The sequence below is a fragment of the Myotis myotis genome, unplaced genomic scaffold (assembly GCF_014108235.1).
Source record: "Myotis myotis isolate mMyoMyo1 unplaced genomic scaffold, mMyoMyo1.p scaffold_m19_p_13, whole genome shotgun sequence".
NCBI lineage: Eukaryota > Metazoa > Chordata > Mammalia > Chiroptera > Vespertilionidae > Myotis > Myotis myotis.
In genome coordinates, this window is record NW_023416317.1 from 56,695,451 (window position 1) to 56,710,018 (window position 14,568).

Below are 14,568 nucleotides of genomic sequence, written 5' to 3' on the forward strand. Positions count from 1 at the left end.
GAGTCGGGGGAAGCAGCAGGCATTGCTAATAAAAGCTACAAAGCAAACTATAGTCTCACACTAGAGGCCGGGTGCATGAAATGCGTGCATGGGTAGGGTCCCTAGGCTTAGCTGGCGATCAGAGCCAATCTATGGGGTGACCAGCGGGGCGATCAGGGGCCCCCCCACTGGCACCTGCCTTGGCCGGCCTGGGTCCTGTGGGCTAGGGGCAGCTCTTGTGTTAAGCGTCTGCCCCCTGGTGGTCAGTGCATGTCATAGCGACCGGTCGTTCCACTGGGGGTTCTGCCATTCGGTCCATTTGCATATTAGGCTTTTATTATATAGGCTATTTAGAGAAGTTGGGGTGAAAAACTTTGGGAAATAAGGACACTTCAAGGCAACATGTATACGGAAAAATGTAGAAAGCCACATGCATACCCAGGCAAGACACATGATCAGACAAGACTTGAGAAGCTTTGACCTGGGCTAATCCCTAGGCTTGGAGCAAGCACAGCCAGGTGCTGAGGGAGTGCCCCATCACAAAACCAATCTGCAGAAGCAGAGACGAGTTCATTTTCTGCTTTTCTCTTTTTTGTTTGCTGGTGTGGTTTGTTTGAACTCCTGGCACTCAAGGGAATCTTTTTTAAAATATTAGATGAACAAGTGCTTAAAAAAAAAAGCAGCCCAGTGGTGTGGCTCAGTGGTTGAGCGTCGACCCTTGAACCAAGAGGTCGCTGGTTCAATCCCTGGTCAGGGCACATGCTTAGGGTCCTATTCTATTTGTTGGCTGTGGTATGCAGCAGCTTTATTCTGCTTTAAACACTAATTTTTTTCCAAAATAAATGCTTTGGGCCCCAAAGGACAGTCAGCTAAAAGCATAAACAGGGCACAGAAGGCAAAGGTTGGTTTGAACACCTAGCCAACTAGAAAATGTTTTTTATTGATTTGAGAGAAGTAGGGAGAGGGCAGGAGGGAGGGCAAGAGGTAGGAGGAGGAAGGGAGAGAGAGAGAGAGAGAGAGAGAGAGAGAGAGAGAGAAACATCAATTTGTTGTTCCATTCAGTGGTTGATTCTTGTATGTGCCCTGACCAGGATTGAACATGCAACCTTGGATACTGGGAGGGTATTTTAACCAACTGACCTATTGGGTCAGGGCCCCAACCATGAATTTTTAAACAATAGCAGCTCTAGCCTGGCCAGCTAGCTCAGTACGTTAGTGTTCTCCCGATATGCCAAGGTTGCAAGTTGGATCCCAGTCAGGACACATACAAGAATCAACCAATGAGCTCTAGCCAGTTTGGCTCACTGGATAGAGCGTCGGCCTGCGGACTGAAGGGGACCAGATTTGATTCTGGTCAAGGACATATGCCCGGGTTGCAGGCTCGATCTCCAGTAGGGGGCGTGCAGGAGGCACCTGATCAATGATTCTCTCGCATCATTGATGTTTATATCTCGCTCTCCCTTTCCTTTCCTCTCTGAAATCAATAAAAAATATATACATATAAAGAATTAACCAGTGAATGCGTAAATGGGTGGAGCAACAGACGGATGTTCCCCCCTCTCTAAATAAATACATAAAGCCCTAGCTGGTTTGGCTCGGTGGATAGAGTGTTGGCCTGCGGACTGAAGGGTCCCGGGTTCAATTCCAGTCAAGGGCACATGCCCAGGGTGTGGGCTCAATCCCCAGTAGGGGATGTGCAGGAGGCAGCCAATCAATGATTCTCTCTCATCATTGATGTTTCTATCTCTCTCTTCCCCCTCTCCCTTCCTCTCTGAAATCAACAAAAATATATTTAAAAATACATAAATAAATTGAAAAGAAAAAAAGACCAGAAGCAATTTTAAAATGTACTATTGGAACTAGTGCTGCTGATAGCACTCTTATCCCCACCAAAAAATTCCCACTAAGATTTTACGTGTCTTCCCTCCAATTACAGGGCTTCAGACTGAAGTGGGAGTTTGCATGCCGCTGCCTTCTCTGGATGTGGCAGCACTTTCTCAGGCTCCATCTCCAGAATCACATCCTGATTCCCCACTGATGGCACTTGCTTTGTGGACCACCATACCACAATCGAAAGTTAATTTTCATAGCAGCACAATTCACCATAGCTAAGATCTGGAAACAGCCTAAGTGCCCATCAGTAGATGAATGGATTAGAAAACTGTGGTACATCTACACGATGGAATACTCTGCTGCTGTAAAAAAGAAGGAACTCTTACCATTTGCGATGGCATGGATGGAACTGGAGAGCATTATGCTTAGTGAAATAAACCAGTCAATGAAGGAAAAATACCACATGATCTCATTCATTCATGGATAATAAAGACCATTATAAACTTATGAACAAAAATAGATACAGAGGCAGAGCAGCCTCGAATAGACTGTCAAACTACAGCGGGAAGGCCAGGGAGGGTGGGGGGGCAGGAGGAGGGGTAAGAGATCAACCAAAGGACTTATATGCATGCAAATAAGCATAACCAATGGACATAAGACACTGGGGGGTAGGAGAGGCCAGGGGATTGTCAAGGGTGGGGGGAAAAAGGAGACATATGTAATACCCTTTGTAAGACTTTAAGCAATAAAACAAAACAAAAAAGAAAAGAAAGTTAATTGGAAGCCCTGGCTGCTTTGCCTCAGTGGATAGAGCATCGGCCTGTGGACTGAAGGGTCCCAGGTTTGATTACGGTCAAGGGCACATGCCCGGGTTGTGGGCTCAATCCCCAGTGGGGGCATGGAGGCAGCCGATCCATGATTCTCTCTCACCATATGAGAGAGAATTGTTTAAAAATTCTCTCCCATGCTTCTATCTCTCTCTCCCTCTCCTTCATCTCTGAAATGAATAAAAATATATATTAAAAAAGTTAATTAGGCCGAAACCGGTTTGGCTCAGTGGATAGAGCGTCGGCCTGCGGACTGAAAGGTCCTAGGTTCGATTCCGGTCAAGGGCATGTACCTGGGTTGCGGGCACATCCCCAGTAGGGAGATGTGCAGGAGGCGGCTGATCGATGTTTCTCTCTCATCGATGTTTCTAACTCTCTATCTCTCTCCCTTCCTCTCTGTAAAAAATCAATAAAATATATAAAAAAAAAAAAGTTAATTAGAAAAACAAATTAGTTGAAAATGGATCAGACATAATGTAGCAGCTAAACAATAAGTTTCTAAAAGAAACCAGAGGAGAAAGTCTCCCTGAGCGTGGTGTCAGCAGACACTCCTAGGAAAGGTCCGGGAAGCACTACCATAGAGATTAAAATGAGAACCTGTTCTTCAGAAGACTCTGTTTACGAAAATGAGCAGGCAAACTAGGGAACGGGGAGTAAATATCTGCAACATGTACCTGGAAAATGCTATTATTAGTCCTAAAGAAAACCACAATCACAATACGCACCCACTAGAACTGCTAAAATTAGCAAAAAGACTCACTAAATCAAATACACATGGGTTTCCAGGAACCAGAACTCTCATACATTGCTGGAAAGATGGCAAAATAGTACAAGTACTTGAGAATTGCTCTGACAAATGTCACTCTAAGACGCAGTAATTCCACTAAGTATTTAGCTGAGGTAAATGAAAACAAAATACTTGTACAAATATGTTTATAACAGCTTTATTCATAATAGCTCTGAAAATGGAAAGAAGCCAAACAGCCTTCAGTAGGATATAAACATTGTTTGGTGTCCTGAAGGGCTTTCCTCAATTAAGTAGTTTACTTCCGTCTGATTTCTAATAGAGAGGTGCCTTTTGGTCAAGTGGAAGAGGAGTCAGTAAGAAACGGGACATGGGAAAGTGGAATCAATAAGATCCATTCTGATTTTAAAATTACGTATTTTTAAAAATTGTTGTAAAATACACATTGTAAAACTTGCTATTTGCCACTTTTAAGTATACATTTCAGTGGCATGAAGTACATCCACACCGCTGTGCAACCATCACCACCATCCGTCCACAGGACTGTTTTCATCTTGCAAAACTAAAACTCCATATCCATTAAACAGGAGCTCCCCATTCCCCTCTACCGAGCCCTTGACAACCAACATTCTATTTTCTGTCCTATGATTTTTTAAATGTTTTTATTCATTTGAGAGAAAGATCAATGAGAGAGAAACATGGATCAGGTGCCACCCGCATGCCCCCTACTGGAGATTAAGCCTGCCACTCAGCAGGTGCCCTAACCAGGAATCAAACCAGCAACCTCCAGGTGCACAAGACAAGGTTGAGCCACACCAGCCAGGGCTGTCTCTATAATTTTGACCACCCTAATGTACCTCTCATGATACTAGTGGAATCATACAATATTTGTCCTTCTGTCACTGGCTTATTCACTTAGTATATTGTCTTTAAGGTTCATCCATATTGCAGAATCTATTAGAATTTCATTCCTTTTTATTTTTATTTTTATTGATTTCAGAGAGGGAGGGGGAGGAAGAGAGAGATAGAAACATCAATGATGAGAGAATCATTGATTGGCTGCCTCCTGCACGCCCCCTACTGGGGATCGAGCCCGCTACCCAGGCCTGTGCCCAGACAGGGAATCAAACCGTGACCTCCAGGTTCATAGGTCAACACTCAACCACTGAGCCATGCTGGCCGGGCTCCTTTTTAAGACTGAATAACATTCTATAGTATGAATATACCTATTCACACATTCTATCTATTCATCAACTGATGGACACTTGGGCTACTTCCATCTCTTAGCTGTTGTGACTAATATCTCTGAGTCCTTCACATATATGGTGTCAAGGGATTTTTCAACAAGGGTGCCAAGACCATGCAATGGAGAAAGGACACATTTCAGCAAATGGTCATAGGAAAGCTGGATACCCACATGCAAAAGAATGGAGTGGGACCCTTAACGAACATCAGATACAAAAGTTAAAAGGGGGAGCTTCGTGCATTGGATTTGGCAATGATCTCTTGAATGACACCAAAAATATAGGCAACAAAAGAAAAATAGACAAACTGGACTTTATCAAAGGGCCCTGGTCGGTGTTCGCAATGGTTAGAGCAGCGGCCAGCACACCAAAGGGTGGAGGGTTCAATTCCCGGTCAGAGGGAGTGCAGGAGGCAACCAATTGATGTGTCTCTCTCACAGTGATGTTTCTCTCTCTGTCTGTCTCTTTCTCCCTCCTCCCTTTCTCCCTTCCACTCTAAAAATCAATGGAAAAAAATCCTTAGGTGAGGATTAATAACAACAATAACAAACAACCAACACAGAGAAAATAACAAGTATTGGCAAAGATGTAGAAAAACTGGAGTCCTTGTGCATTGCTGATGGAAATGTAAAATGATGTTGCAAATGCTGTGGAAAAACAGAATGGCAGTTCCTCAAAACCTAAACACAGAATTATCCTATGACCCACTTCTAGGTATATGCCCCAAAAAATTGAAAAGAGGGACAGGAAGAGATACTTGGATACCCATATTCATAGCTGCATTATTTACAGTAGCCAACAGGAGGGAACAACCCAAACGTCTACCAACAAATGCAGAGATAAAACATGGTCCATACATACCAAAAGAATATTATTCAGCCTTAAAAGAGAATGAAGAGCCCCAGCTGGTTTGGCTCAGTGGATAGAGTGTCGGCCTGTGGACTAAAGGACCCAGGTTTGATTCCCAGCAAGGGCACATGCCCGGGGTTGCGGGCTGGAACCCCAATAGGGAACGTGTAGGAGGCAGCTGATCAATGATTCTCTCTCATCACTGATGTTTCTCTCTCTCTCTCTCTCTCTCTCTCTCTCTCTCTCTCTCTCCCTCCCTCCCTCCCTCCCCCCCTCCCTCCCTCCCCCTTCCTCTCTGAAATCAATAAAAATATACTTTTTAAAAAAGATGAAGATATCAATCATACCTCAATCAAAATTTTGTTTTTAGATTTTAAAAAAAGGAATGAAGTTTGGATACATGCTATGACATGAATGAACTCTGATCCCACTTACATGGAGTACCCAGAACAGGCAGATGCACAGAAAGAGGATATAGATCAGATGTTACCAGGTGCTGGCAGTAGGGGAAATGGGAGTTATTTGCTTACTGGTTAGAGTTTATGTTTGGGATGATGAAAAAGTTTTGGAAATAGTGGTGATTGCACTATATTGTGCGTGTAATGAACACTCTGAATGTAACTAAATGGGTTAGCCCTAGCTGGTTTGGCTCAGTGGATAGAGCATCAGCCCTCGGACTGAATGGTCCTGGATTTGATTCCGGTCAAGGGCACATACAAGTTACAGCTTGTTCCCTGGCCCTGGTCAGGGCACATGCAGGAGGCCAGAAATCAATGTCTCTCTCTCAAGTCGTTGTGTCTCTCTGTCTCTCCCTCAAGTCGTTGTGTCTCTGTGTCTCTCCCTCTCCTTTCCACTCTCTCTAAAAATCAATAGAAAAAAGTGCTCATTAACAAACAAACAGCCCTAACCGGTTTGGCTCAGTGGATAGAGCATCAGCCTGTGGACGGAAAGGTCCTAGGTTCAATTCCAGTCAAGGGTATGTACCTTGGTTACAGGCACATCCCCAGTAGGAGGCGTGCAAGAGGCAGCTGATCAATGTTTCTCTCATCGATGTTTCTAACTCTTTATCCCTCTCCCTTCCTCTCTGTAAAAAATCAATAAAATAAAAAATAAAATCTCTCTTTAAAAAAAAATTCACTTTTTTTTTTAATATATTTTATTGATTTTTCACGGAGAGGAAGGGAGAGAGAGAGTTAGAAACATCGATGAGAGAGAAACATCGATCAGCTGCCTCCTGCACATCTCCTACTGGGGATATGCCCGCAACCCAGGCACACGCCCCTGACCGGAATCGAACCTGGGACCCTTCAGTCCGCAGGCCGACGCTCTATCCACTGAGCCAAACTGGTTTCGGCAAAAAAAAAATTCACATTGTTAAAAAAAACACACAAATGGCTTCAATAGCCACCTGGCCAGTGTTACTCAGTGGTTGAGCATCAACCTATGAACCAGGAGGTCACAGTTCATTTCTAGTCAGGGCACATGCCCAGTTTGTGGGCTCCATCCCCAGTAGGGGGCATGCAGGTGGCAGCCAATCAACGATTCTCTCTCATCATTGATGTTTCTCTTTCTCCCTCTCCCTACTTCTCTGAAATCAATAAAAATCTATTTTTTAGAAAATGGTTTAAATGATGCCCCAGCCATGTGGCTCAGTTGGCTGGAGCATCACCCTGTGCACGAAAAAGGTGTGGGATCAATTCCAGGTCAGGGCACATACCTATGTTTCGGGTTCAATCCCCAGTGAGGGAGCATCCAGGAGGCAACTGATCAGTTTCTCTCTCACACTGATGTTTCTCTCTCTTTCTCCCTCCCCGCTTCTTCTCTAAAAAAATAAAATAAAATAAAAAAGTCAATACACATATCCTCAGGTGAGGATTAAAAAAATGGTTTAGCCCAAACCGGTTTGGCTCAGTGGATAGAGCATCGGCCTGCGGACTGAAGGGTCCCAGGTTCGATTCCGGTGAAGGGCATGTACCTTGGTTGCTGGCACATCCCCAGTAGCGGGTATGCAGGAGGCAGCTGGTTGATGTTTCTCTCTCATTGATGTTTCTCTCTCATTGATGTTTCTAACTCTCTATCCCTCTCCCTTCCTCTCTGTAAAAAAATCAATAAAATAATTAAAAAAATAAAATAAAAAAAAATGGTTTAAATGGTAAATTTTGTTACTATATATCACAACTTTTAAAATTTTTTAAATTGATTTTTAGAGAGAGAGGAAGAGAGAGGGAAAAACACTGATCAGCTGCCTCCTGCACGGGGCCACTGAGATGGGGCCCATGACCTTGGTATGTGCCTGACCAGGAATCAAACTGGCAATGTTTCTGGTGCACGGATGACATCCAACCAACTGAGCCACACCAGCCAGGGCTATCATAACGTTGTAAAAAAAAAAAAAAAATAGTGATATGCAAAAAACATGACTTATACACCTTAAATAAGTGAACTGTCAGATGTGTGAATCCTATCTCAACAAAGCTGTAAAAAAAGTAACAGTGGCGGCTCACATGTATTACATTAACCTCACAACAATCTGTGAGGTGGCTACATTTCTTAACCTCATTTCACATATTGAAGAAACCGAAATTAGGTAATTTGCCAAATGTCCCCGAGTTAGTGGAGTCGCCAGGGAATCAAACACTATCACATTCTAGAGCGCCTACAGTTGGGGGGGGGGGAGGGAGGGGCGGCCTCTAACAGAAAAATTAATTCTAAGCACTTGGTGTTTAGCTAGAAGAACCCATCCAAGAAATGACACGATTTTTAGAATTTCAAAACTTTCCCATAGTTTTCATCTCAATGTCACTCTGAACTAAGTCATGATGACCACCAGTAAAACAATAACCACTGGCAGAGGAACATAACCTCGCCCCCGAGCACAGGCAATAAGACGGTGGGTTCACCTGGTAAGCTCCCCCCTGGACAGTCCTCCTCTGAGAGGCTCCCAGAACCTAGGATACAAAAGGCAACAAGCACCCAGGTCTGGCAACGGCACTGAGGAACGAAGGACGCTGCAGATGTGCAGGACGGAGAGACCTGGTGCCCACTCCCGGGTCAGGCACCTCCCGGGGGCCAGTCCACGAGGCGAGGTGCAGGTTCCACTGCCTCACCAACCCGGTGGGCACCACTCAGGAGTGACTGCGGGCTCTGCCAGGCCTACGTGTCTCACCGGCTCGGGACACCCCTCCCCACAGCCCGCACAATTCGCTGAGGCCGACACGATGAAACCATCCACGCGGGTGGCGTCACTCAACAGGGAGCGGACAACAGACCCAGGCCACACTCCCGAGTCCAGAAGCCGAGCCAGGCGACCGGGCGCAGCGGAGTCTGCGGGACTCCTTCACCCACATCCTGCCCCTCTGACCTTCCCAAGCAACCACCTGGAACACGCAAAAGGCACGGTTACCCTCGCAGCGGACCGGCCCTGCCAGACCAGGCCCTTCCTATGGGAAACGCGCTCCCCGAGCGGAACGCGGCAGCCACGCGTCCCTTCTCCAGCTGGAAGGAAACCCACTGGCAAAGCCAGCCGGGATCTAAAATCTGAAAAGAGGGGCTACGAGGGAAAATCCCGCTCTCCCCACATTCGTCCAACGGGCGCAGAACCCACCAGCCCCCGCCCCGCCTCCGGGTTCTACTGCCCAGGACGTCGGGGCCGGAGCTCTCGCGCCCGGTGGGGTCCCGCCGAGCCCGCTCGTGTCCGTCCGGGTCCGAGAGCCGGGCTACGTGCTGGGCACAGAAGACTCCCCCTCGAGCGACACCTCGGAAAAGCAGGAAAAAGGAAGGAGCCGAAGGCCCGGCCGCCTGCGGCCCCGCAGACCCGGAGCCCCGACCCGCCACCACGCGTCAGTGCCCGACTCGCAAGCCGGCCGCCCCGAGGCCGGACCGGTAATCCTACCGCCCGGCCGGGGCCCGCCCCAGGCCCGCGACCGTTCCGGGGCGCTCCTCCCGGGGGCGGCGCCTCGCTCTCCACACCAGCGCTCGGCTCTCTCCTTCCCGAGCCAAGTCGCGGCCGCCCCGCGACCCCGAAGCCGCAGCGTCCAGGCCGCGCGGGCCCTCGAGGTCCAGGGCGGCCTGGGAGGCAGGCTTCCTCCCCTCAGGCTCCAGCGCGTCCACCCGCCCGCCCCGGTCCTTACCGAGGCAGCGCGGCCTCCACGGCCCGCTCCTCCGAATCCTCAGCCGCCGCCACCGACCCAGTGTCGCGGAGACCGGAACTTCCTCCGCGCCCGGCCGCTGCCTCCACAAAGGCGCCGCGCCGCCGCCTGGAGCGCTCGGCCTGCCGGGATATGGAGTAGAGCGGCGGGTCGCGCCGACTCCCCTCCCGCCGTGCCCCGCGCGTGGGGGGGCGGGGCAGGTGTGTCTGCGGGGGCGGGGCGTGAGGGCACGCTGCTTGTCGGCGTCCAATGGGAGGGCACGCTTTCCCGCCGCTGTGTGTGGGACCCGCGTGGGGTGTGGCTTGGGTTCTAGTGGGCGGCCACTGGTCCTCCAGCTCCCACGGTTCGTCCGGCCGGGGGCCGGGGGCGAGGGGACCACCCTGGCCCGTGCAGCTCGAGGCTGCCTTCTTTTTTTTTTTAAATATATTTTATTGATTTTTTACAGAGAGGAAGGGAGAGAGATAGAGAGTTAGAAACATTGATGAGAGAGAAACATCGAACAGCAGCCTCCGGCACACCCCCCCTAGGGAAGTGCCCGCAACCAAGGTACATGCCCTTCACCTGAATGAACCTGGGACCCTTGAGTCCGCAGGCTGACGCTCTATCCACTGAGCCAAACCGGTCAGGGCGAGGCTGCCTTCTTGTGAAGGGAAAGAAAGGGAGCCCGAGGCCGAGGATAGTCAGAGAAGCAGTGGTCACACGGGTTCGTCCCTCTAGGCATCTCCCGACCGGAAATACCAGGCTGTGTTAGCTACTTTAAGGTTCAGGAGGGAGCCCTCCCTGCCTCTGAAGGAGAATCAGCCCAGCTGCCACGGGGCCTGACTAGTTCTCAGCAATAAACTGGCCCAGAGTGACTTGCGCGAGGTCACGGAGAAGCTGGAAGCTGCCTGCACATCAGCATTCTAGCGGGACACGGGGCATCGCAGTTTTAGGGAATGCTCTTGCAGTGGCCGGCTCCAGGCTGCCAGGTGGATTGTCTGCACCTGAAATGCTTGCTGATTCCAGCCACCTGGTGTCCCTGTCAGTGGATCCTTAGAGAAAGAAACCTGATTTTATAGCCTAAATTCAATTTCAGGGGATGAAAGAAGTCTGCTGCAAGAAAAACCTATAAAGCATTCTCAAATAAAGCCTTATCTGTAGAGAAAAGGTGGTTGGGGTAAGCAGTCTTTAAAGTTACCTTCCCACTTTTCAGGCATCTTGTCTGCAAGTCAGTTCTTCAAGAATTGTATGAAGTACCTACCGTATGCCAAGCACTGTATCAGGTGCTGGAGATACAGGGGAAAAACCAAAGCTTATAAAAGTTCTGCCCTAGCGGAGATGCAGATGGGAGCGGTTATTAAACAAGATATACACCCTCTGCTGAAATCAGTTTGGTTTCTGTAAGAAGGGAGATGGAAAGCTGTTGGAAGGCTCTAAATCTATAATAATAAAAGGGTAATATGCTAATTAGACCAGGGCCGGAGGGAAGCCGATGCCGGCAGCCGGGGGAAGGAAGGCCTACTCTTTTTTTTTTTTTTTTTTTTTTTTTTTTATTGCTTAAAGTATTACAAAGGGTATTACATATGTGTCCATTTTATCCCCCCGCCCTAGACAGTCCCCTAGCCTCCCCTATCCCCCAATGTAAGGAAGGCCTACTCTTGCACGAATTTTCATGCATTGGGCGGGCCTCTAATAGAATAATATGACTTGCCTTCCATGCCAATAGGATCCCACTGGCTGCTGTGTGGAGAATAGGCCGAAGGTAAGAAGGTCATAAGCAGGGCATTCGGTTAGGAGACTTGTGATAATATAACCACAACAGGATGGTACTTGTGTGGTCACAGTGGTCAAAGGAGACAACTAGGATGAGGAAAGAGAGGGCAGAATGTGGGAGGAGCAGTTTTGGTAGAAAGAGCACGAGTCAGTGGGAGTTTTCCATGCCTAGTGGGACCTGGGGTTGTCAGTTGGATACATCAGCCGGGAGTTCAGAGTAAAGGTCAGAGTTAGAGATGCAAATCTGGGCGGTATCAACGAATCTAGTGCTGGTATCTAAAGCCCTGGGCTTGGATGAGAAGGCCAAGGCCATAAGGGAGCGAGTGTGTACAGACAGATCGGAGTCCCAGCCCTGGGCCCCGGGGCACACCAGCACTAAAGAGGGTCCAGAGAAGAGGAGGAACAGCTACAAAGAACTGTGGGTACTTGGACTTTCCTTCCCAAACTGGGCCATTTTTAAGAATCTATATTTTGAGTGATTTCATGAAGGAAGGGAAAGGGAGAGAGAGATAGAAACATCAGTGATGAGAGAGATTCATTGATTTGCTGACTCTTGCACGCCCCCTACCAGGGATTGAGCCTGCAACACAGGCATGTGCCGTGACCAGGAATTGAACCATTGAATGTGACCTCTGGTTCAAGGTCAACTTTCAACTACTAAGCTACACCAGCCAGGCCAAACTGGGTCATTACTGATGCATTGTTCCTCATCAGAGAGTACTTTATCCTCTAAAGAGGTAAACCGTATTAAGGAACTAATTATTCTTGCCTATGTCCCAATGTCCTTGGGTAATAATAATTGCTACCCTTCATCACACTATATGCCTGGCATTGTGCTAGCATTTTGTTATCTTATCTAATCTTCACAGTAGCCCGACCGGAGTGGCTCAGAGGTTGAGCGTCCACTTATGAACCAGGAAGTCATGGTTCGATTCCTGATCAGGGCATGTGCCAGGGTTGCAGGCTCAGTCCCCAGTAGGGGGCATGCAGGAGGCAGCCGATCAATGATTCTCTCTCATCATTGATGTTTCTATCTCTCTCTCCCTCTCCCTTCCTCTCTGAAATCAATTAAAATATATTTTAAAAAATAAATAATCGTCACAATAACCTTATGATAGACCCTTTTCCAGTTAAGGAAACCAAAGCCCAGAAAGACGAAGTCATTTGCCCACAGCAGGAAACTGGAGGGTGTGGGGATAAACCCAGGTCTGTACTCGTCCAAGGCTCCTGCTACTGAGTACTTTGCCCTTTTCATTAAGGTAATTATTGAGGGTTTTCAGAGGAAGCATCTGGAATTTTTTAAAATTACATGGGCTTATAGTATCTGTAAGGCTGTATTTACTGCCTAAGATCAAGAAGTACGAGCGATGAAAGGGCTGATCCAAAGCCGTGTCCTCCTTGGGATGGGGGCACAGGGCCCAGCCGCTAGGGGGCGCTCTTTCAGCACCTGCGTCTTTCTCAGAGAGAAAAGCATCATTGTCTCAGCCTCCTTCGGGGTCATGGCTCAAATATTAAAATGAGAGACTGTAAGCAGGAGAGAGAGATGAGGGAAGACCAGTGAGGTTTCCCAGCAGAGCAAGGAAACCAGCTGCCTGCCGGGAGCTGCGAAGCAATGAAGGCAGGAAGGACCCTGTGCGGAAGGTCCAGGGAAGGACGGGCTGTCACTATTAGCTCAGAATACTCCACCTTAGCTGTCTTGCATGTGTGTGAGCAGAAAACTGCTGAAGACACTAAAAGACTCATGAAAGGGTCTGCCCTGTCACATAAGCAAGAGGGCGACAGGGCTGGGGACAGACTGCAGTCAGGGCACTTCATTACAGCCGCAGCCTCGGTTCTGAACCGTCCAAGCAAGCGATGGAAGAAAAGAAACGCGGGGAAGAACAAGAGGTGTGTGGAGATGACATGCTGGCTCCGTGAAAACCCTGGGCCTACACACCAGCAAGCGAAGGTTTCGAGGAACCCCAAACCTGGAGGGCCACAGAAGGCACAGGGGAGCCTGCAGGGTTGTTGGCGGCAAAGCCCAAAATTTGCAGCAGCACCATAGAAGGCCCCACAGCCATCGTGGGATTGAAATATATATTTTTGTTCCAAAAGACCAAGATTTGTTTCTTTTATATTTTAAAATATATTTTTATTTTTTTAAAATATATTTTATTGATTTTTTACAGAGAGGAAGGAAGAGGCATAGAAAGTTAGAAACACCGATGAGAGAGAAACATTGATCAGCCGCCTCCTGCACACCTCCCACTTGGGGATGTGCCCGCAATCAAGGTACATGTCCTTGACCGGAATCGAACCCGGGACCCTTCAGTCCGCAGGCCGACGCTCTATCCAGTGAGCCAAACCAGTTAGGGCAAAATATATTTTTATTGATTTCAGAAAGGAAGGGAGAGGGAGAGAGAGATAGAAACATCAATGATGAAAGAGAATCATTGATGGGCTGCCTCCTGCACGCCCCCACTGGGGTTCCAGCCTGATACCTGGGCATGTGCCCAGACTGGGAATCAAACCGGGACCTCCTGGCTCATAGTCGGTGCTCAACCACTGAGCCACACCAGTTGGGTCAAGGATTTATTACTTGGTAATCCTATCAGCAAACAAGTAAAGGGAGGGGTTGTCCCAATATTTAAATATAATTCAACAAGGGGGTTAAATGAAGTTTATTTTTATTGATTGGTTTTTACAGACAGAGACATTGATTTGTTGCTCCACTTATTTATGCACTCTGGTTGACTCATTTTTTTTATTGTTTAAAGTATTACATCCGCCGAAGCCGGTGTGGCTCAGTGGATAGAGCGTCGGCCTGCAGACTGAAGGGTCCCGGGTTCGATTCCGGTCAAGGGCATGTACCTGGGTTGCGGGCACGTCCCCAGTAGGAGATGTGCAGGAGGCAGCTGATCGATGTTTCTCTCTCATCAGTATTTCTAACTCTCTATCTCTCTCCCTTCCTCTCTGTAAAAAAATCAATAAAATATATTTTAAAAAATAAAAAAAATAAAGTATTACATCCGTCTCCTATACTCTGGTTTCTCTTCAGATCGTATAAATCTTTCGCTTTTTACATATGTCTCCTTTTTCCAGGATTAACCCCCCGCCCCGCCACTCCTGCTCCCCAGGACAAGCTCCCACCGCCCCCGTGTCCTTGTCCTTTGGTTGATCTCTTGAGTTATGTGCAAGGGTCTAAGAGCCCT

The 14,568-nt window shown here is 48.0% G+C and overlaps 1 protein-coding gene across 5 annotated transcripts in view; it reads right to left on the reverse strand.

Moving 5' to 3' along the window:
* Positions 1 to 9,767, reverse strand: part of RBM6 (RNA binding motif protein 6) — a 67,904-nt gene extending 58,137 nt beyond the window's left edge. For 3 of the 5 annotated variants that reach the window (XR_004971666.1, XM_036333521.1, XM_036333522.1), the window contains exon 1: positions 9,608 to 9,767. The gene's annotated coding sequence lies outside the window, so the exon portion shown is untranslated. The remainder of the gene's footprint in view (positions 1 to 9,607) is intronic. The other 2 variants (XM_036333519.1, XM_036333520.1) reach the window with 2 other exon arrangements.
* Between the last annotated feature and the right edge of the window lie 4,801 nt (positions 9,768 to 14,568).